Source organism: Neolamprologus multifasciatus, chromosome 20, assembly GCF_963576455.1.
Source record: "Neolamprologus multifasciatus chromosome 20, fNeoMul1.2, whole genome shotgun sequence".
Classification (NCBI taxonomy): domain Eukaryota; kingdom Metazoa; phylum Chordata; class Actinopteri; order Cichliformes; family Cichlidae; genus Neolamprologus; species Neolamprologus multifasciatus.
In genome coordinates, this window is record NC_140458.1 from 13,335,325 (window position 1) to 13,360,180 (window position 24,856).

General features: G+C 42.1%; 1 long non-coding RNA gene and 1 pseudogene across 2 annotated transcripts; both read left to right on the forward strand.

The window, feature by feature from the left end:
• The first annotated feature begins 1,471 nt into the window (after window positions 1–1,471).
• Window positions 1,472–24,748, forward strand: LOC146494576 (cytosolic sulfotransferase 3-like; annotated as a pseudogene). Its single transcript, XR_014871666.1, has 6 exons — window positions 1,472–1,597; window positions 22,189–22,289; window positions 22,375–22,501; window positions 22,588–22,685; window positions 24,277–24,451; window positions 24,559–24,748. The product of XR_014871666.1 is annotated as a cytosolic sulfotransferase 3-like (transcript).
• LOC146494577 (uncharacterized) lies at window positions 1,618–13,023 on the forward strand. The gene is made up of 3 exons (XR_014871670.1): window positions 1,618–2,173; window positions 2,251–4,959; window positions 12,085–13,023. It is a non-coding gene; the product is annotated as an uncharacterized LOC146494577 (long non-coding RNA).
• Window positions 24,749–24,856: the final 108 nt, after the last annotated feature.

Below are 24,856 nucleotides of genomic sequence, written 5' to 3' on the forward strand. Positions count from 1 at the left end.
CACATTTTTTTAACCACCAAAGAATACATGTTCAAAGCAACACAATGGCGGCCCAATATCAGGCAGAATTCCACTCGGTAGAGCAGGGGTAGGCAACTCCAGGCCTCGAGTGCCGGTGTCCTGCAGGTTTTAGATGTGTCCTTGATCAAACACAGGTGATTCAAATAGCTAAATTACCTCCTCAACATGTCTTGAAGTTCTCCAGGGGGCTGGTAATGAACTAATCATTTGATTCAGGTGTGTTGACCCAGGGTGAGATCTAAAACCTGCAGGACACCTGCACTCGAGGCCTGGCGTTGCCTACCCCTGCTGTAGAGTGAGCAATCTTAATGAAGCAGTTGGTTTTATTTTGTGGATTCAAGCTGCTCATATTTTTGGCCACCAGGTGTCACCAGAGAGGACTGTGTTGAAAAGCTTCGAGTAATAAACCATTTTTCAATACAAGCTTCAATGCTTCAGAAAGCTTAATTTGGCCATCACTAGTTACTAGTGTGCAGGGGAATGGAGAGACACAACAAGGCAGGGGTAGAGCAATTTGGCTTATGATCCGAGCCAGACCGTGGGACTCGGAGGGGAAGTGTGTCCGTGGGAGGTCAAACCGAGGAGGCAGAGACGAGATCAGGTGGTACACTCTGAGATCCAAGCAGGCAGGAGGACAGGCAGGTCGCAGGCACAAAACGGCGGACAGTAACCTGAGCACATGTAGGTAGAGTTACCACAGTTTATGCAATACTTGAACATACACAAAGCTTTGCAGGGAGCCAAGTTACTATTGAGGGGTGATTAAAGGACTGGCATGGAGCAGCTGTCTGTGCAGGGTTAAATAGTCCTCCTGGTAATCACCTGGAATGGGATGCAGGTGTGATGGTGACGGCCCAACCAGAGGGTTTGGCCACTGGAGCATCCCAAACATTCCTCAGACACAGAGCCACGAACCATGACACCCAGATTGTCGTCATCAAATGGAACGAAATTGGTGAGGATATTCAGGAACTGCTGGAACACCAGTGTCACTGTTGACTGTGAAGTGAATTTTGCACTGCCACGGGCTGACAGGGGTCTGACCCAGTAAGAACCTCCTGCCGCAGAATTACTACCTTCAAACTGAATCTGAAGGCTTCCCAAAGAGGATGGAATAATAAAAAATTCAACATTTTTCAATCTGACCTAAAATTAACAGCTGGATAGTTGAAACCTGGACCCTCTTTGGTGTTCCAATAGCACAATGATCCCAAACACACATCAAAACTGGAATAGATAAAGAGGACTAACATTAACCTTCTGAAACGGCCTTCACAAAGCCCAAATTTGCGGACTGTGTGTGCATGCATGCCCGTAAGTTATATTAGCTATATTTTTTAAAACTCCTCAAGAGGAATTAAAATGACGCTAACTGAGTGTGTTGATTGTAAATGTGATTATAGAGCTTATATTATCTTGGGTTGATAATTCACTGAACAGTATATATGGACCACATGGGTGTCTTACATCCTCGATCTTCTACATTTTGGACACATGGGTCCAGACCGTCAAAAATCCATCCCTCTTAATGATAGAGTACCCTTCCTGGAGATCTGCAAACCTTGTTTACCCACAGGTGTTAAATAATGTGTTCACTATTTATGGTCACTCATATGTTATCTACCATATCATACAATAACAAAAAACATGTATATTTCAATTTAGAGTACTTGACCGTTAGGACCTTCAGAGGGTTGCTTTTGTTGCACTTTGACATATAAAACAAGACCTGTTTGTCTGAATGAATGAAAAAAAAAAAAAACAACTAAAAGTTTGTGTAATGCATATCTGTAATGCAAGTCATTACACTCACTGCATTTAAGATATCTGAGGTGTTAACCGGACTTGAAAAAAGTAACTTTTCTGTCTTCAAATCTGTACTTCTGAATGTTTAATGGGGATTAATTTAAAAAATTTTGTTTTTTATAACAATGTTCTTTACATAGATTATATTGGTAAAACATTGAGAATTATTACTGGATTATGCAGTTTAGCTCTTTAGCTTGAACTTTAAAATTTAGGAACACAAACTAATCCTTTTAATCACTCAGGTACAGAACAAGCAGAGAAACTTCCCACCACTCCTCGTATCATTAAAACACATCTACCGGTCCAATTTGTACCACAGTCGTTCTGGGAGCAGCGCTGCAGGGTAATACACATCTGTACCTACAATAATGAGCAAGTCATGAAACCCACAGATTATAATTTAGTGTCATCTTTCTACAGATAATCTATGTGGCCCGTAATGCAAAGGACAATGTAGTGTCTTATTTCCACTTTGCACGCATGAACAGTTCCCTGCCAGAACCAGGAGACTGGAGCGCCTATCTGCAGGAGTTTATGGAGGGGAAGAGTGAGTTCAGTGTAGTTTTGGTGTAAAGAAAGGTGAATATCATCTGAATTCCTGTGTAACCATTCTTTTGTATATTCTGTGGCTCCAGGGGCTTTTGGGTCGCGGTATGATCACGTGAACAGCTGGTGGGAGAAAAAGGAGACTTATTCAAATCTTCATTACATGTTCTATTAAGATTTGATTGAGGTGTGGTGAGTTGGGGTTATGTGCAATTTTCATCAGAATTTTTTTATTGTCTAAAACTATACACTGTATGAAACAAAATAATAGAAACTGCAATTAGGTAAAACATCTCGCAGGTCTAGCTCCTGATGTCAATTAATTAATCCTTTCTTTGTTTATTATTGTTTTTCGCACAATAATGACATGAAAAGTAGCATATTCTTTACAATAATATTTTTACACATTAAAAGCCATCAGTAATGTGTGTGCTATAGTTACAATTATGAGAGATGAGATGAGATAGCCTTTATTTGTCAGTTGCAGGTTTTTTGCCCACAACCGAGATGACAGACCTTGCTGACCGTACATACAATACACAAACATCACATTGGGGAGACAGGTCAGGCTAGGTAGTGAGGAAAAAAAACATCGAAATGTGTAACACAAAAGGATAATACAGGAATGCACAGATATCAACACACCATAGCACAATAAACACAGACAGCAACATGGGAAAGAGTTCCAGTGTGTACATCTGATCTGGGACTGCTGCAATCTTTCGACTGCGCCTCCAACTGACCCGATGTCCACATCAGAGGGGAGGTAAGCGTTGGAGGTGGCGTTGGATCCGGGGTAGGGAGGGTGATGCGTCGGTGAGTGCTTATCAGTATCAGTATATGTATGTGTGTGCGTGTCCATAGTTCAGCTGAGACAGTGTCCTTCGCCCTGCCAGGCTAAGTAAACAGTCTTCCAGCCAACCCTGGTGGCCTTGCATGGAATGGGAAGGAACAGACTAAACAGTTGTTGTCAGGGTGTTTTGTTCAGCTCCAGCCTTGTAGCTGGCGCCGAGAGGGTATCCGCATGAAGTGATGTTATTTTTTTTACTTTAGTGCGAACAGCTCATATGAATTTTAAAGCAGTTCTACAGTCCAACACTGGTCTCTCAATCTCCCGTTGGAGAGCCGCGAGCTTCGCCATACTTGCGTTCTGTGATGTTGTCATTTCTTGTGCTCAAGGAGCCAATTTCTGAGAACTCACGGCAGTGTGCCTCCCCGAGATGTCATCCAATTTTGCGCCCAGAGATGTTATTCCGAGCTAGCCCTTCCGAGATGTATCCAGTCTGCAGTCAGAGATCTTATTCTGAGTATTCACAGCAGCCGTAGCCTCTCCAAGATCTTATCTGTGCTGACTCAATGAGCCCATTTTGAGAAACTCATGCCTCTCCCATTGTTCCAATCCCAGCGGGCAGCCTTGTGGGGGTTTGACCAGCCGGTTCCACTTTCTTAATTCTTCGATAAGTCAGGGCCAAGCCAGCTCCGATCCACCAGAACCCTGTTACCATGGTTCCGAATAGGTAGATATCTTCAGCACTCAGGCTCACCCAAGCCCAAACTTCTCGTTGAGAAAGGGGTGTCAATTGCATTTAGGGACCAGTTGATCCAATCCATAATTCCTCTTTTAGGTTTTAGAGAACAGACTGTGAGAGAGTGTTCCAGGGAAAATACAAAAAAAACACGAGACTAGACAAGGACATAAGCAGGGAAGATAAGGGAGAGGAGAAAAAGTGTGTCCGCCTCCTCCGAGAGCCAAAGAAAGAAAAATTATTAATGGGTAGAGCTATATTTTACATAAACACAATTACACTGACAAAATTCTTAGTGAGTGTAGCTTAAAAATAACTGTATTGGAGTACAAAATAGATTACTGTCCTCAAAAGTATACTTGAGTAGAAGTAAAAAGTAACAATTTTCCACTTCAGTTTAATTCAGTTAATTAAGGACCATCTTGTGAATTTCCCCTGCTGTGCCTCTGTATTACCTGAAGCTAATTTATTTTCTGGCAGTACTGGGCACAAGTTTGATATGGATACTTTTTGGTTCATAAACTCATTCCTGCTTGCGTGCTAACAATTACCTAAGATGAACTCATTTATCATTTAATCATAAACTATAGTACACTGCCTAAAATAAACTCTTTAGTAGTGAATATGTTATAGTGTAGTGTAGAAGCAGATATGAGATCTTTTGTCATGACAGAATACATCTCATGCATTACATCTTGTTCTTGGCAAAATAAGTGTACAGAAACAAGCTTCCCAAAATTTGCCATTAACTCTTACAGAAATATTAGCACATAAAGATGTTCGAAATAGCAATGCCTCTTTTCAAAAACAAACAAACAAAACAAAACAAGAAAAGAAAATATCTCCCCTCAGGCTCATGCTGAAGCTTTTTAATGTGAACAGGACTGTGGACGAGAAATAGACCGACTGTGTTCCTTCCTTGGTTTGTCTCCATCAGTTGAAGAGAAGGAAAGAGTCAGAGCCAGTGTGACATTTGACAGCATGAAACAAAACAAGATGACCAACTACTCCACTGTCAAAACTATCAACCACAGGGTGTCTCCTTTCATGAGAAAAGGTGGGACTGTCTGCTGCCCTCAGGTGAATGTATGGCTATTCACCCTATGCAGCGAGCTTAACATAAGAGGAGATGGTTCCAGGAACGACAGGACACATCGCTTTGTCTTTGTGTCTTTAACTGAAGACCATTTTTTCCTCTTTTAATTTGTAAGACTGTGAACATACAGTAAAATAATACGTAAACATCAGTATCAAGATATTTTGTAAACAACACAGAAGTTAGCAACATAGCTTTCCTTATGCTTTACATTCACCATAAACATCTTTCCTTATACGTTCAAATAACCTTTTAAGTAACATGAAAGTAACAAATCTTACAGAAAATGAAGTTAGACATTGCTTACTTACAGATTATGGCTCAACAAACTCCCCAACAATGTACACTGGGCTTAAAGTTTTGCAGCTTGTTCTCTGCTCCATGCATTTTCTCCCACTGCCTGCGTGAACTTTGCCTGCTGCTTACAACCCATCACCAAAGGGGGCAGTGTAGTGCACACCAAATAACCAAAGAAGAAGCCACAAACTGAAGGGGTAATACTGCCCACTATTGGGAAACCTGAGAAATGCGCCAGCCAAAGAAACCCAACAAAGTAACAACCGAGGGGCAGAATACTCCCCGCCTGACATCCATGGAATGTCACCCTCAACTAACATGTAAAAGGCAAGTGACATACAATGAAACAAAGTTTCTGCTTCTAAGTACAATCTTTAGACACCAATAGCACAACCTCACTTATAGGCCTTATGTAGCACTTGTGTTCACCCTTGCGGAAAATCCTCACCTCTATCTTCCTTACAAGCCCATCCTCACTGGGAAAGGTTTTGGTGATAAGTCCAAGTGGCCAGTTGTTCCTATGTTCGAGTGTCTCTCTTAAAAGAACAACATCTCCTGTTTGTAGGTTAGGCTTTACTGTTTTCCATTTGCGGCGGTCCTGAAGTCCTGAGATGTATTCTTTTTTCCATCGTCTCCAGAAGACATCAGCGAGGTATTGTACGCGCCTCCATTGAGCTTTGAACAGATCACTGTTTCCAAACTGACCTGGTGGGATTGGTGGGGTCGTAACCTTTTGCGTGAGCAGCATGGCTGGGGTAAGGATGACTGGGTTATCTGGATCTGCAGAAACTGCTGTTAACGGACGAGCATTCACTATTGCAGTGACTTCAGCCATTAAGGTCACTAGTATTTCATGGGTAAGCTTTGCATTCCTGTGTTCTAGGAGCATTGCATCAAGGATTTTGCGCGTGACCCCAATCATTCGCTCCCAGGAGCCAGCCATATGCGATGCATGTGGGGGGTTGAATAGCCATTTGCAGCCAGTCTTCAAGAAAGCTGTTTAGTTTGCTGTTGTAGCAGCCCTGTTTGTCTATTTGCAGCTCTTTGCAGGCACCCACAAAATTTGTCCCACAATCGGACCTAAGAAGTTTGACTGCACCTCTGATGGCAAAAAAACGACGCAGGGCATTGATGAATGATGACGTGTCCACTGATTCTATAACTTCAATGTGAATGGCCCGTGTACTCATGCACGTAAATATGACTGCCCATCGCTTTGCATCCGCTTGCCCACCACGCGTTTTTCTGACAGTGACAGACCAGGGCCCGAACACATCAAGCCCTACATGTGTGAACGGAGGGTCAGTGGACAGCCTATCCTCTGGTAGCTCAGCCATAATCTGTTCCTGCTGTCTGCCTCTTAGTTTTCGACATGTCACGCAGCTGAATATCATTTTGCTTATTGCTCTTTTTCCTCCCACAATCCAAAAGCCTGCAGCTCTGACTGCCCCTTCAGTAAAATGTCTGCCCTGATGGCATACTTTCACATGGAAGTGTCTTATAATGAGCTGGGCAAGGTGGTGTTTGGCAGGGATGAGGATAGGATTTGTTTCATCCGAAGTCAACTGTGCTCGTCTTAGTCTCCCACCCACTCTGAGGATTCCATTTGTGTCAAGAAATGGGTTCAGTTTGCTAAGTGGGCTTGAACTTTTGAGGGGCATACTCTTTTCAAGCTGTCTTATGTCTTCTGCATAGACTTCTCTTTGGACAGTGCGAATGATAATGATCTTAGCTTGATCGAGCTGCTTTTCGGTTAAATGCTCACTGCAGCTGTGCCAGCCCTGACAGGTGCCTTCTATGTTCTGCTTAAAGGACTGAACAATGTGTCGGAGTTTAGATATAGCCTTCAGTAGTACATTCCAACTAGAAAACCTTTCGAATCTGGCACTACTGAATACATCCTTTGCAAGAGTGGTAACACAAGTAGTTACCTCATGACGCAGTTCGTTGTCAGTCTCTGGGTCTACAAGATCAAACGACTCTGCCTGAGATTGACCTATTTCTGACTTGGTAAGAAAAGCAGGTCCACTGAGCCATGTGGAGGTAGAAAGCTGCTCAGCAGGTAATGCGCGCGTGGCATGATCAGCAGGATTTAAGTGAGTGGGCACATAATGCCACTGGTGAGCTTGTGAGGATCGCCTGATGCGTTCCACTCTGTTGTGCACATAGATGTAAAAACGCCTCTTTGTGTTGAAGATGTAACCAAGGACTACTTTGGAGTCTGAATAGAAGCTCACCTGATCAACTGCGATGTCCAGCTCGTCCACGACTAACTCTGCCACCTCGACAGCCAGGACCGCTGCACAGAGCTCAAGTCTGGGTATGGTGATGTCTGGTCTTGGGGCAAGCCGTGCCTTGCCGAGAAGGAAGCCCACTTCGTTATGACCATCTCTGTCTGTGAGTTTAAGGTAGGCAACAGCGGCCACTGCCTTGGTAGAGGCATCGCAGAAAACATGGATTTCCTTAGTTACTGCTGCAGAGAGTGGTATTGAGGTGAACATTCTGGGAATCTCAAGTTGTTGTAGATGTTTGAGGGAGTGTTTCCACTGTTGCCACTGTTGTAATTTGTCTTTAGGGAGTTCAGTGTCCCATTCACAAATGTCAGTGGAAATGTCTCTGAGTATGACCCTGCCCTCTACAATGACAGGGACAGCAAAGCCGAGTGGGTCATACACACTATTAACGACTGATAACACTCCACGCTTGGTAAAGGGCTTCTCATTGACGGTTATTTGGAACCTGAACAAGTCTGTAGACAGGTCCCAGCCCAAGCCCAAGCTTCGCTGCATGGGTGTCTGCCCAAGGTCAAGGCCCTGCATGTCAGCTGCAAGGTCCTCACTTGGAAAAGCGTTTGTGATGGTAGGACAGTTGGATGAGATTTTATGCAGGCGTATGTTACACTGAGCCAGCATCTTCTGAGCCCCACAGAGAATGTTGATGGCGTCATCAGTGGAAGGAAATGATTTTAGTCCATCATCCACATAAAAGTGGCGTTCAATGAACTCTCTTACATCATTGCCGTGTTCTTTTTCTCCCTCCATCGCTGTTCGTTTCAGTCCATAAATGGCCACTGATGGGGAGGGGCAGTTCCCGAACACGTGGACTCTCATCCTGAATTCCTGTACTTCTCCATCCAGATCATGGTTTTTGAACCACAAGAAGCGAAGGTAGTTGCGGTGGTCTTCTCTGACAACAAAATTGTAAAACATTTGCTCCACGTCGGCCATGACTGCGTATGGGTCGGACCTGAAACGCATCAGAACTCCCACAAGAGAATTATTGAGATCTGGCCCTTTTAGTAGCACATCATTGAGAGAAACATTGTTGTATTGCGCACTTGAATCAAAAACCACCCTAATTTTTCCTGGCTTCTGAGGGTGATAAATGCCAAAACTAGGGAGATACCAGCATTCTTGTTCTGGAGCTAAAGCTGGAGCTGGTTCAGCGTGGCCCTTACTGAAAGTTTTGTCTAAAAACTCAATGTAATGTTCTTTCATTTCAGGTTTCTTTTTCAGTGTTTTGCGGAGCGTCATTAAGCGACTGAGGGCTTGGTCCCTATTGTTGGGTAAACGCTGTCTGGGGGAGCGGAATGGGAGTGGAGCTACCCAATTGTTCGCCTCATCTTTAGTAAAGTCTCTGTGCATAATTTCCAGGAATAATGCATCTTCTACTGAAAGAGCAGTTTTGTCATCGTCTGCCTACTTCTGCTTGTGTCTTCTCGAATTTAGGACAGCTTTCTGTGTATTTGTCTTTTATATAGATTTTGCTTGCACAGGGGCTAAGGGAGGTAGGGCGCCCGTTATTCAGAATGTCTGTCTTGAAAGAGTTTACTGTGGGTTTGTGGGCACCTGAGAGGCAGACATCACCTACAACCACCCATCCCAGATCGAGGCGTTGGGCATAAGGTGCACTGTTTGGACCATTTACCTGACTGCGAACCTTGTGAGCTTGGATGATGTCCCGGCCCAAGAGGAGGAGAATGTCCGCGGCTGGGTCCAGAGGAGGGATCTGTGAAGCGAGTGCGTGTAGATGAGGGTGAGCTGACACAGCCTCCTTGGTGGGTATCTCATCTCTATTATCTGGAATGTGATCACATTCTGTCAGTGTGGGCAGCACCATGGACACTTCCCCATTTACATCCTGAATAACGAAATTAGTTGCTCTGCGTCCTCCAGCCTCTGACAAACCTGCACATGTTTTCATGGTGTATGGGAGCATAGTGCCTTTCACATGAAACATGTCGAAGAAAGCAGACCTGGCTAAGGATGAGTTGCTTTGATCATCCAACATGGCGTACATCCTCTTTTTCTCTTCAGGATTTGTGCGGGGATACACGTCGACTAAACAAATCTTAGAGCAGGATTTGCCTTTTAGACGTGGGCCACACACCTCTGTGCAAGCAGTTGTGGTTACAGGGCTTGAAGGATCAGACTCCCCGCCGTGGCTTTGAGGCAGGAGGTTAGAGTCCTTGGTTGCCCACAGAGGTGGGCCAGCATGCATGGCAGACACGTGAGCGTCACTATTACATTCCGAGCATTGGATAATGGCTTTGCAATCGTTAGCTCGGTGACCTGTGGAAGAACAACACTTATAACAAATAGCATGTTCTTTGAGGATGCTTTTCCTTTCATCTAGTGTTTTTGACCTAAAACCCCTGCATTTGGCAAGTGAATGGGGCTTGTGGTGAATAGGACATTGTCTGTCTGGGTTGAGAACTGACGTTCGAGCTGTGACATTTGGTTGACTAATATCTGTTCTGTTCACTGCAACCGCACCTCTGTATTTAGTTGGTTTCAACAATGGCTTATCAGGTTTTGGAGCTACTATGTTTGAACTTTGTAACATAAAGCTAGGATCTGTTTTCATTTCTGCATAATCATTTATAAACTGAACAAAATATGAGAAAGGTGGGTAAACTGCACCGTTGTCCCTTTTGTATTTTGTCCCCTGTTTCACCCAGGACTCCTGGAGTCCATAGGGGAGCTTTTCCACTATCGGGTTTATCCCCCTTGGGGTGTCCAGAAAGCTAAGGCCGGGTAGATAATTTTCACTTTGTGCATACTCTAACTCCAACAGCAGATCTGCAAGCTCCTGCAATAAGTGAGTGTCCTTATTAGATATTTTTGGAAAAGACTGTAAGCGTTGGAAAAGTGACGCTTCGACTACCTCTGGAGAACCAAAACTTTTGTCCAGACGTTGCCACAAACGTTGAAGACCTGTGTGTGGGTTGTTCACATGGACCGCTCTGATCCTCAGCGCATGTTGTAGTGACTCCCCGCTGAGCCACTTGGTGAGGAGGTCAAGCTCTTCGCTGAACTTGAGGTTGAGGCCTTCTATGGCGTTGCGGAAAATGGACTTCCAGGACAAGTAAGACTCAGGACGGTTGTCAAAAACCTTGAATCCCGCTGTCAGCAGATCACGGCGTGCTAGATAGGCTGTGAAATCTGAGAGTTCAGTCTGTGGAGGCAATGAAGGTTTAGGCTGGGTTGAAATGTCAGTTTTTCTGTTTATAAGAGGGGGCCTTGGTTGCTTCTGATTTACAAAATCAGTGAGATGTTCACCTGGAGAGGAAGCAACTGGTGGTTGACTCTGTCGTAGATGCTGAGCGTCGTTATTACCAACCAGTTGTCCTGTATCAGGCTTTCTGTCTTCATTAACTACCAAGCTGCGGTTAGTGAAGTGAGCGTTCACATAATCTTGAGCGCGTCTGATGGAAGGAGGTGTCTTACAGGAGACTCCTTGTTCTGTGAGGTCAACGGCGTCATGCACCTCGTCGGCTGCCGCTTCCAGGACATGAGCTGCGGCAAGCGCTGCTTCAGCCTCACCCTCCTTCTTTAGAGCGTTTAGTGTTGCCTCGATGCGTGCCTTCTCAACCTCCATGTCGATCTGGCGTTTGGCGTACTGTGCTCTAGTGCGGGCGGCTTCTGCTTCTGCTCTGGCTCGGGCTGCAGCTTGACTGGTGGATGAACGACGTGAAGAGCGTGAAGAGCGTGAGTGGCACTCTGACCGGACCACCATCTGGGAGAGAGGCGGTGACGCTTCAGGCTGAGACATCTTGGGTGCTTGATAGGTAGATAATCTTCTTACTCTGCTGCCCTCAGGTGAATGTATGGCTATTCACCCTATGCAGCGAGCTTAACATAAGAGGAGATGGTTCCAGGAACGACAGGACACATCGCTTTGTCTTTGTGTCTTTAACTGAAGACCATTTTTTCCTCTTTTAATTTGTAAGACTGTGAACATACAGTAAAATAATACGTAAACATCAGTATCAAGATATTTTGTAAACAACACAGAAGTTAGCAACATAGCTTTCCTTATGCTTTACATTCACCATAAACATCTTTCCTTATACGTTCAAATAACCTTTTAAGTAACATGAAAGTAACAAATCTTACAGAAAATGAAGTTAGACATTGCTTACTTACAGATTATGGCTCAACAAACTCCCCAACAATGTACACTGGGCTTAAAGTTTTGCAGCTTGTTCTCTGCTCCATGCATTTTCTCCCACTGCCTGCGTGAACTTTGCCTGCTGCTTACAACCCATCACCAAAGGGGGCAGTGTAGTGCACACCAAATAACCAAAGAAGAAGCCACAAACTGAAGGGGTAATACTGCCCACTATTGGGAAACCTGAGAAATGCGCCAGCCAAAGAAACCCAACAAAGTAACAACCGAGGGGCAGAATAGACTGTATGAACTTGAAGGTTTTTCTCTGTTTTTTAACACTATCTGATCTATTTATCATGAGTTTGATCAAATCCTCATAATTTTCTTCTTTTTCAGGAAAAGTTGGTGACTGGAAGAACCACTTCACCGTGGCCCAAAATGAAAAGTTTGATGAAGACTACAAACAGAAGATGAAGAATCCTGATCTAAAGTTTCGCTTTGAAATTTAGAGGCCCCACTGGGTGCGATAAGGATCTGAAATTATGATGTTAATAATTTTCTAACAATTAGTGAAGGGCATTTATTCATATTTTATCCATCCTGATGGATAAAATTCAGCATTAAAGAAAAAAAGACAAAACAAAAATAAAACCGTAAGGGTACATCTTTCACCATCTTACATGATCTTGATGATCTTACAATGATGATTCCCATTGGTGACACTCACGCCAGCTGTTCCTCTGGACCTCGAGTATTTGGACCGAAGTACTCACACACGTCCGCATTCAGTGCTATAGACTTTCTTTATTTTGCTGGCCAGCTATCACGATTGATTTCTCATTCACAAAGACTTTACAGAGACATTTTGGTAATACTACTGAGCCGATCAATTGAAAAATTGCTTATTCAAAAAGATAGGCAAGTTTAAAAATAAATATAAGAATTCAGGGAGAGAAACCATTTTGATCACATTAATGTGACCTAACTTGGAAATAGGGAGAGCCCTCTATTTCTCAATGTCCTTTTTCAAGTGTCATTGTGCAAAATAATTCAGCTTAAAGATCAATTTAGGATCCTTAGGCAAAGTAACACCCAGCTATTTAAATCTATCTGTAATTTTAAAAGGCAAAGTTTTCAAAAACTCAACATTCAGATTTTCAGTCAAAACCAAAAACTCACTCTTCTGCCAGTTAATTGTATAACCTGAGATTTCCCCAAATGAGCTCACCAGATCCAATAGCACAGGAACAGATTGCTCAGAAATTGACAAGAACAAAACAACACCATCCGCAAATAAAGAAATGTAGTGCTTGATATTCCCAATTGGACAGGGTCAATGGAAAAATTGAAATTGCTATTGAAAAATTGCTATTGAACCTCTTGCAATAGCCAGTAGCCCGGCTATTGCAAGAGGTTCAATAGCAATTTTTCACGGTTCTGGGTCATTTTGACCCTGTTTTTTCAGTTTCTTGTATTTTGGTGTCAGATTATGCTCATTATAATTATGTTCTGATTCTTTAGCTATCCTGTGTTGATTATTATTATTATTTCTGGTTTAGGTTTTGTCTGTGCTTAGTCTTCTCTGCCCGTATGTCTATCTGTCTGTTAAGTTAGTGTCTTGTCTGGTCCTCTGTGTCTGTTAGTTCCCTGTTTTATTCTGAAGGTCCTTGTCTTATGTGAGTGTGTTCAGTTTACATTTCCCCTGTCTCATCAGATGTGATTTCTCCCAGGTGTGTTCCCCTCCTGTCTCTCATCACTTGATTACTGCCGTGTGTAGGGCAGGGCGATATGGCCATAAACATATATCACGATATATATATCACGATATATATTTGAAAATTTGTGATAACGATATAACTGACGATATAATTTCTGCGAGACAAAATACAATTCCACAACTTTACTAGCGCAAAAAAAACCCCATCCATTTATTTTACTTAAACAAGTAGCTGTTTTTATATGCATTAAAGCTATATAAACATTTAACAGTGCAAATGCAAATTCCTTGCTGAAAGTTTAACCAAAAGGCATTTCCAGTAGAAATGGGCTGACATATCCTGAGCATAACCATGTATAATATCCACTGAAGTTAAAAAGAGGTGCTTTGCAACATTATACTGCAGTGTGCCAAATAAAAAAAGTCAAATACGTATTTCTCAGACCATAAGGTGCTAGGGATGGGTATCGTTTAGGTTTTATCCGATACCAGTACCAAACCGGTACTTTTGAAACGGTGCCGGTGCTTAAACGGTGCTCGAACCCATGCTTAAAGACTGGGGAAAACACAATTTGTCCAAAAACCTCTCATGTTTAGCTGTTTTCTTTTGTGAAAAGATAACAATGTTAGCCTTTTCTGCAGCTATAGGGCATACACAGATCACTCTTGGCTGGAAGCAGTGCTTAAACAATGGAAAAAAAAAACCCACAAACTTTGTCCAAAAACCTCTCATGTTTAGCTGTTTTCCACTTTTTCTTTGGTCATTTTAGCCTTTTTGGCCAGGGTGAAGGGAGTATCTGCCATCAAACAAGAAGACAGCCGCATGTAACTACGACGGTGTTTGCTAGATCACCTTACATGCATTAACGTGGTTAGCGTACTCAACGTAAATTACACACAAACAACATTAAGCCACTCGCTCAGAGAAGAACGGCTGCTGCTGCCATCATCATCTGTCATCATTTCTGCTACACTGGCAGGGCTCGGGGCCAGGACTCTACTCTTCAGGTTCTTGGGGGATGTTGCTAACTCCGTGTCCAATAACAGGCACCACACCCGCAGTAGATGTGCACGGTGTGAGGTCTCGCAGCAAGCTATCAAATATGGTGCATTTCTCGGCTTTTAACAAAATGCTATGCGTCAGTAGGTGTTTCATCAGATTCAAGGAGTTACCTCCTTTGCACAGTATCACAGTATCAGCTTAAAGCACTTGTTGCAAGCTGCTGAGTTTGCATATTTTGTTGTGAAGTACAGCCAGACTTCTGACCGCTTCGCCTTGGGCATTCTTAATCTGTAGCTTTGCTCTAAAAGAATGTATGTACCTGGGCCCACCTACTACGCTTGCAAAAGTAAAATGATTGGCTAGAATCCAAAGTGTATGACATCTCAGGGGGGAAAAAAGCACAGAAAGAAAGCACCGAAATGTGCACTGCTTTTCGGTCTGGTTACTACCGTTTATGTCAGAACCGGTACCGGTACCCGTCCCTATAAGGTGCACGGGATTATAAGGCACATTAAGCGAAACAAAGCAGTCAGATAAATCAAACTTTATTCAACTCATTCTTCTTGCTTCCTCCACTTCTGTACCATTGATTCATTAATGCTGTATTCTATCACAGCTGCTCTATTCCCATGTTGTTGCAGTATATTAATGACTAACCTTCTATTGTGCATGGATTATCTCAGTTGTTCTCCTGACTGAAGTTTGGTCCGTTTACAGCATCCTGCCATGCCATTGCATTTGTCTTTAACCATCAGGAACCTTCACGTTAACTTTTATCGAGTGGAAAAGTGTTAGCGTTCATCCTCGAGCTTCACTGTTTATGTTATGCTAACACAGCTGTGTCGCTAGCAATCACGTAGCACATCATTATATACCAGCTAGCCCAACTTCAGTAACCCTACAAACGTCACTGCTGTGTAGTCAAACATCAACTAGATTAATGAAACTCAACATATTATTCAGAACAGTCGAAGATTTAAACAACTGAGAGGTTTGAGTAGATCCGTCCAAGTGTTTGTCAAGTTGCCTCCTAAAATTACATGAGTATCAGAGACATTAGGTAATAAATTAAATATCTGCCGAAAGAACGCTGGGCTATCAAAATTAGGACCATGTAAATTCATTAGAGTAACCCGAGTTGCATAAATATATGGCCGTCAGCAAAACAAATCGATCATGCGGATCACTGACTGTGGACTCGTGTCTAAATGGAACTGTTCTACGAATCAATATAGTCACTCCACGAGCTTTGCTGCAGAATGTCAACTAAAAAATCTGATTAGCCCAGGAACACCTAAGCAGCCTCTCTTTAGTGGGTTTCATATGCGTTTCCTGAAGATACACAACATCAGCAGCTAGCGATTTTAAGTGAGAAAAAAACTTAGCTTATTTGTGCACATGCCCAAGTCCTCGCACATTCCATCTCACAAATCTATTGCCACCGCTTAGCGATGATAGATTAGGATTCCCTCCAGAAAAAAATAGCACTGTACACATAAATTGCCATTGTATAACACTGATAAGTACAACATGCCAACAAGACAAAAAACATAACCCTCTTCCCCCCCATCCCACTTTCCCAGACAAAAAATGAACCGCAAGACCATTATGAACTAAACCGTCCAAGGTAATGAGCTCTCCAGCCTCCCCCCACAAAAAAAGAAAAATAATTATACCCTCAATGTCTACATACTTGACAGAAAAATGAAATAGTCACATACATCCCGATGCAAGGAGTTCCAAATGAAATATCAGCAATAATAAATTAGTTACTGTCTTCCTTTATAGTTCCCAAAAATCCTTAGCCTCACATGGCGTAGAGAACACTTTGACCATGGAGCCATGCGTTACTCGTAAACGCACTGGATAATAGAAACTACACCGAGCTCCAGCGTCCATTAGGCGTTTGCGCACGTCCTGGAAGACCTGATGCTTTTTCACAACCTCCATCGGGAAGTCAGGGAAGATGTGAATCGCCTTGCCATTGTAGTTCAAGGGAGACTGTTGCTTAGCAAGCTGTAGTTTCTTCTCTCACACTTGGAAGCGGTGAATCCACGCTATAGTTACCCGAGGATGGTCTCCTTCCCTGGGGGTGTGGCCACACAAACGGTGTGCTCGGTCAATGTCCAATAGCTTCTCAAAATTGTCCGTGCCCAAAGATTTCAGGAGAAACTTGGACAAAAACTACACCATACATCCATTTTCAATTTTTTCGGGAAGGCCAACAATTTTAATATTCTCCTGTCTGCTCCAATTACCAGTGGGACCACTGCTACCTTCACCTTCCACATTTTCTCGACCTCTTCTCTGAGCTCTTGGTATTTCTCAAGCTTCCCATGTCCCTTCTTTCTGAAGGGACATGGGAAGCTTGTCCCATGTCCCTTCAGGGACATGGGACAAGCTTCCCATTGGGAACTGCTACGGACGTAGCAGACACAGTTGCTGTCATTGGGAACTGCTACGTCTATCACAACGGCTGTCTTCTTCTGTTTGTCTACCACCACTATGTCCGGTTGGTTAGCCATCCGACTTACTTACACTTAGTGATGGGAATAACGGCATTACAAGTAACGGCGTTACTTTTTTCAGTAACGAGTAGTCTAACTAATTACTATTCCTATCGTTACAACGCCGTTACAGTTACTAATAAGAAAATGCGGTCCATTACTATTTTTCAATAAACAGACGGTTGAAGCTGTGTTCAGCTTACCGCATCTTATATCAGTTGTATGGAAGTAGCTGTCTACGTAAGTAATGTGGACGCTACAGCTTTAAGCAGCTGCACGCGCTCCTACGGATGGCAATCACGATCACTTTCTAGCACAACACCTGGAGATAAGGGGGCAAAACAATCGCATGAGTGCTGCTGTTTGACTGAGGAAGAATAAAGTAGTCGTGGTAAGCCAATCACATCACCACTTAAAACATTACTGTTGGCCACATGTCGGCAAAGTTATGTGACATTAGCGATGTTTGTACTTTCAGGTTTTAAAGCCTTTACTTTAAAATATACGCCGTTCAATAGCTGATTTTAATCTTACAGAGAATGTGATGATTTTATGGATAATTAAAGTCAGTAAAATATCCACAAACACAACAAGCTGAAAGTCAGTGATGCTTCTGGGTTTGCAGTCCTGAATATCACGGCACAAGCAGGATCCACTGCACTGTTAATGTTAGCTATGTTATATTGCTGCCTCTGTTCGGTGGTGTCGAGCCAAACGGACTTTAACGTGTGTTTGAACGAGCTGACAGTTCACTCGTTAAGCCGAAAGAAAGATGCTTTAATCACAGCAATCACGCATGTGTCCACTGTACCATCTGGGAACTCTTCTTGTTTAGCACTCATAATAACACAAACACTAAATCCTCTTTCTCTTGTGCTGTTTTGTAGCAGTGTATACACCTGAGTGTCACCTGTCTGTCTGTCCTGCACTCTCTGTTTCTTTCTCTCTGATTGTGTAATAAAAGTATGAACATGTATTTATAAGTTACACTTGTGTTTGAATCCTGCAGCTTATCACACATTTGATTTCCATGTGTGACAACTGCAAGTGTCCAGAGTGAGGACACACTGAGGGACCCACTGCTGCACATCATCTGTGAGGCTTTGCACCCCTGATGATCCACCAGGACAAACTCAGCAGTGTGTGAGGAAGAGGAGGAGGAAGAGCCAGCAGCAGCTGACAGATGTTGAGAATAGACAGACTGTTCCCTGTTTATTAATTGTCTGTCCTGAATCAGTCTTATTAGGTAATGTTCAAATAATTTTATCATTCCAGTGTTTTCAGTGTGGGAGAAAGTACTCAGGGCCTTCAAGTTAAACACTATGAAAGGCAGCAACAAGTTTAATATTCAGAAACCTAAAGTATGTATCAGCAGCAGAATGGACCTAAAAATAAATGTCCCTGTTTGTTTCAGTTCTATGAAGCTTTGAGTATTTTGGATTAGTAGCACTGCTGTGTTTGTTGCATCATATTGCTGTAATTGTTTATATGCTTTATATATGCTGAGGTAAGTTGATCTATAGTGTTAAATTATATTCTATAAGGATGATATGTGTTTGTATACTTTCTGTCCAGTTTGACCCATTTAGCAGAAGTCAGCCTGTTTAAGGCTCTGATATCTATTCTGTATGACTTAAAGCAGTTATGACATGGTATGATTTTCTCACCCAATAAAGGAATATTTAATATATCAGTCTACTCTTCATTCTATCAGAAACAGTTATCACAGCTCGTACATTTTCCTTTTATACTTATATGGAAGCATTGAGCCAAATTTAGTAATGCCAACATACTGAAAGAACAATATTTGTCTCTTATATATGATACAGCTATATATACACTATCAAAGATACTTGTCTTTGAGTGAAGATTTAAGGTGATAGGAAATATAAATAACTGCAACTTGAATCTTTATTGAAGCTCAGTGAATGACACAGAGTTCAAGCTCACTGCTGTAATAACTAATAATGATTAATAACAAGTGATGGCGAGAGGGAGAGAGACAGCAGAAAAAGAAATAAAAGAGAGAGCGACTCTCTTTTATTTCTTTTTCTGCTGTCTGTCTCTCTCTCGCCGTCACTCCTAAAACTTCCCGTTTGTTTGTTTTTTGTTTGTTTTTTGCTCATAAGCAGAGAGTGCTTGCTAGCGCTGTCCTTAGACAGTAAACGTGACGAAACTATTGAGGAAAAAACGCCGCATATATATTGTTTATCATGACTCTGGTTTTACGTGGCCTATCAACACAATTTATAAACTGGTATATGTCACCTTGTTGCTTTGTCTTTAATGTTCTTCATTATTAAACATTTGCACATAAATAAGTGACATAATATTCAGTACTTACTTTTAGAAGTTTACTCTTCGATCGCCCCTCTTCCGCCGTTTTTTCGGCAATATTATCCACACCATTGACTGTAGAAAACATGGACGACGAGACCCCGCCTCCTAGCATTGTGCAAAAATGAAGCCAAAATACCCCGCTTATCTGTTCGTATGTTGTATACTCGGGGGGCGGGGGGCGGGGGGGGGGGGGGAGATGGCGGAATAAGCGGTTGTACAATCTGCAGGTCTGATTAGGAAACGTGATTTTGATGTCCTGAAAAGTACTTTATCGACAAAAAGTTACTCCAAAAGGAAGTTGAAGGCAAGCGAAACCCCCTGGAAGTTACTTTGAAAGACCCTCAGACGGACACAAAGATAAACTTAGAGCGATAAAAATGGCTAACCCCAAGCTAGCAGGTAGCCTTTCCAATCACAATTACAACCTGGCTGCTATGCAAGAAGCATGTGAGGAAGAAGATATAGAAGAGATGGAACTTCAACAAGAAGATGTGAGGAAAGGTTTGATTCGCTTGACAAGAAGTTGGAAGCCTTTGAACAACACATTGAAGTAAACACACAGGCAACCAAAAAAAACAGACGAAATTGACAAGCTAAAGACAAAGGTGGAGTCCCTGTTAAAGGAAAACAAAGAAGGAGAGCTGTCTAGAGAGTGCACGGTACCGCAGAAGATTTATGGGAACATAAAATTTAAAGAGGACTTCTCCAAAGAAGACCGTGAAGCTCGGATCAAGCTGTGGCCCAAGGTGCAGGAAGCTCGAAACAACAGCAGAAGAGCATTTTTAGACAGCGATGAGATCAGCTGCACACTCTACAGAGGCCCAGAGTTACTGAACATACAGAACATCTGAGAAACAAAGAAAGGTTAAATTTAAGATTTGAATAATCTAATCTGAATATCAAAAATATAATGCTGTCCTTTGAGATTTTAACATAAGGCTGTGAGTGTAATGGATCTAAAACTCTTTAAATCTTCAGAGCCCTCTACAGCCTGGTAACATGGAAACTTTAAAAACATCAGCAGAAGGTTTCAGTAGTGTAGTCTAATTTGTTCTTTTCATTTAATAATAGAGTCCATATTATATCAACAGCTACATTCACCCTGGAGAGAAACTATACTGAGGGAGACCATCAGGACCAAGCTGGGTTTCCTGGGTCCAGAGGTTTGGAGAAACTTCTTGCCTTTCTTTCATCACAGCTGTCCTGTGCCATAAGTTCTGTTGACCGCTGTAAGAGGCATCATTTAAGAAACACCAGGAAGACTGAAGCTCATCGCATTGATCAAGCAGGACTCATGATCTTCACCAGCAGCTCCCTCACAGGGAAATCTTCAGCACTCCTCCGTAGGCCCGCCCCAGGAGATGGATAAACCCAGCATTTCATCAGCACTGTGATGAGACCTTGGGTTTGTGTAATGTTATAAATACTCAGATACTCCAGACTTTTACATAATTATATTCAGTCCTGTAGAAAGTTATATATTTAAAAATATGTGATCCTCTCTGGTTACTCTGGTATGAATAACTCTGAATCACTTTATGGTAAATAACACACTATGTGTAAAAAAAACTGAAAAAATTCCAGATGACAAGTTTGTAGTTCAACATACAAGTGACGACCTTTGACCTTCATCAGGTTTTATTTAACTGTGTTAGAGAAAATCTCATATGCTCTTCATGCAGCTGAGTACATCAAGTGTTTAAAACGGAAGCTGTGCAGGTCTGAGATCAGATTTCAGATTGTTTTGCTCCAGGTGTTGGGCCAAAAAGTGATTGTCGGGAAGAAAGTGATTGCCGTCCGCGGGAGCGCGCGGAGCTGCCTAAAGCTGTAGCGCCCAGATTACTTCCGTGCAACTGATATAAGGTGCGGTAAGCTGTAGACAGCTTCAAACTTTGTGCTCCCAAAATTTGGGCGAGTTATACTGAGTAAATATTTAACTCGTCCACTTTAGGTCAGTGTTATGGAATTAATGATTAACCCTGTGGGTTAAATCCCTTGCTCACAACTTCAAGTGTATGTCAGTTGGTAGGAGTGATCCGAGAAGGCAATTAAGCTTCATAATCTTGCGTTACCAACAATCTGCTGTGTTTTTACTTTACAAACATTTGTAAAGGAATTAAACATGTTATGTTTAAAATACATTCAGTAAATTTTACTGTGTGTCTGAATCAGTGTGGTGGAGGTGAAATGTTGTAATTTTGGTGTTTACAGATTCTACCAATGCTGCAGTGCACATGTCGTAATTAGTCATCCTTTTCGTACTGGCAGCTGACTGTTTTTGCACTTACTTGAATGAAGCAATTCAAATGAACTTTGCACTACATTTCTAAAATTTACATCAAAGTCAGCTTTATTGTCAAAAACCATATGCACAGGTCATACACAGGAATTTGAAGTTTCAATGCTCCCACAGCCCTCAGTGTACACTAAAACAATATAAAGATTAAAATGAGTCTTATGTACGACACAATACAATACAAAGCAGTTTCCAACACAGTCAGAGTGCTTGTGGGCAAGAGTGTGTGTGCAAGTGGGGTGGGGGAGTCAGTAAAGGGCGATGGTGGAGGTTCAGAGTTTTGTAAGTCTGGGAGGTGGGGAGGGTTAAGAGGGGAGAGGTGGATGCAGGTCTGTAGTTATGTGTGTGAGAGTGGAGAGGGACAGAGCAGGGAGAAAATTCAGCATCCTGACAGTCTGATGGACCAAGCTGTCTCTCAGTCTGCTGGTTCTAGCCCGGAGGATCTTCAGTCTCTTTCCTGATGGCAGCAAACATCATTCTGTGACACGTTTTGTTAGAGTGTAAATGTATTAGGTTAATCACAGTATCAAAACAGCACATTATAATGTTTAGTAATTAATATTGTTGATCTATGCTATAATAACAAAGTCAATCATTGCATTTTAACAGTTACAAGTTACTCCTTCTTATCATTTAGGGAAAGACTTAGCAGACAAGCTTCCCACCACTCCTCGTCTCATTAAAACTCATCTACCAGTCCAGTTTGTACCAAAGTCCTTCTGGGAGCAGCGCTGCAGGGTAAAAATCATGCAAACCTGTAGTCATAGAGACATGGGATTTATGAAATCCACAGAGTATAATTTAATTTTGCCTCTTTCTGTAGGTGGTTTATATGGCCCGCAATGCAAAAGACAATGTAGTGTCCTATTTCCACTTTAACCGCATGAACAGTGCCCTGCCAGAACCAGGAGACTGGAGCACCTTTCTGCAGGACTTCATGGAGGGAAAGAGTGAGTTCTGTTTAGTTTTAGTGTAAAGGAAAAATAATATCATCATATATATAAACATTCCTTTGTGTGTTGTTCTGTGTCTGCAGGGGTTTATGGATCATGGTATGACCATGTGAACGGCTGGTGGGAGAAGAAGCAAACTTATTCAGATTTTCACTACATGTTCTATGAAGATTTGATTGAGGTACAGCACCGAGTTTGGCTAACGTGTGCCGACGGACAGTTATGTCATCTGCATCAACCACATTTCCATTCTTCATAGCAGTTCTTGCTTCCTCCTTACTAATCCTCTGAACTTCCTGATTCACTACCTGTTTTCCATCTGTCTGCTACCTCTCATATTCTTCGTTCATCAACTCCTCGGAGAACTCCTTCCACTTTTCCACACACACTCTTTATTTGTTAGTACAATTCCATCTCGATACAGATACTTAATCATCCTCACCTGCTACACATCCTTTCCAGCAAGATCCTTCTAGCAAGCAGGTGAGTGTTCCAGCTCCAGTAAGTCCTTTTACAGGTTACAGGTATTGATGGGACTGAAGGCAGGACAGAAATCCTCAAAGTCCCAGAGAGAGAACATAGAATAAGAGTCCAGATGAGGAATGAAGTGGCTACAGCTGAGAGAGCACAATATTGATTCATAGGAAACTAAGTGCAGAATTCTAACAATGAAAGTCTGATTACCATCACTGAGGTGAAGACGACCTAGTGGTGTTCTGCTGCCCACCCAGCCATCGAATACAGTGGAGGAAGAAAGGAAGGTGGAGGAAGGACTGACCAGAGAGCAAAGCTCTGTCCAAAGGTGGAGCCTACCACGCCACGTGAAACTCAAAGACATGTTAAAAACACAACAAAAAACAAAGAATTATCCATCCTGCCCCAGCTTGACAAGAGCTTGACCACTCTGGTATGGAAATCTCAGATATCCATATTATCTCTGTTGATGATATGAATGCTTAATTTGGCAAAAGATTTATGATATATACCTTCCTTCCTGATGCAACACTCCCCATTTATCTGGGATTGGACCCGACATTAGGAGTTTTGCAAAGAAGAATGGGCAAGGATTTCAGTCTCTAGATGTGCAAAGCTGGTAGAGACATACCCTAAAAGACTGGCAGCTGTAATTGCAGCAAAAGGTGGTTCTACAAAGTATTGACTCAGGGGGCTGAATAATTACGCACACCTCACTTTTCAGTTATTTATTTGTAAAAAATGTTTTGAATCATGTATGATTTTCATTCCACTTCTCACGTGTACACCACTTATTATTGGTCTTTCACGTGGAATTCCAATAAAATTGATTCATGTTTGTGGCTGTAATGTGACAAAATGTGGAAAAGTTCAAGGGGGCCGAATACTTTTGCAAGCCACTGTAGATGTAGTATCAGAAGTTTAAACATTAACCAACTACAAGTGAGCATTTATTTATTGCCATCATTACTAATAATTAAGAAAAAAAGATCAAATTTGACATCTTCAAATTGAAAGTTCATAAAAAATAAAGAAACACATAAATAAAATCTGTTTTTTTGTTAATCTTGAAGGTTTGAAATTTTAAGATGCATAAAAAAAAATCAAAATTGTCACATATTTAAAGGGAAGTCTATCGAATCCTAATATCTCCCAAGGAGAGCATCTCACACCGAATTTGTCATGATGAAAAAGTATTATAGTCATACAGTACTACAGACCAAAAGAAGAAAAAATAATTAAATTTAGGGATGAAACATCTCGTTTAAACTCATTCATATTTTCATTTATGTGAACAGGACTGTGGACGAGAACTAGACCGACTGTGTTCCTTCCTTGGTTTGTCTCCATGAGCTGAATAGAAGGAAAGAATTAGAGCCAGTGTGACATTTGACAGCATGAAGCAAAATAAGATGACCAACTATACCACAGTTCACATGCTGAACCACGAGGTTTCTCCTTTTATGAGAAAAGGTACAACTGCCTGCTGGGAAACTTTAGTTTTTTCTCAGTATAGGCACCAATATATGTTCAGTTTATTATTAGGATAATCAAATACTTTGAATGTTCTCCTTCTCCAGGAAAGGTTGGTGACTGGAAGAACCACTTCACTGTGGCCCAGAATGAGCAGTTTGATGAAGACTACAAGAAGAAGATGAAGAATCCTGATTTGAAGTTCCGCTGTGAAATTCAAAGAGTGGGCTAGAGCTGAGAAGTGATATGCAATTAAATAGTTAAGAATAAATCAAATATTAAGCCTGATCAACTGAATTCTCTTACATTGTGGTGCTGTTGGCTATCTATCAGCTTAACCTCCTAGGACCTGGCGTCCACATATGTGGACATCACATTTTGGGTTGTGGAGACCAAAATACTAAA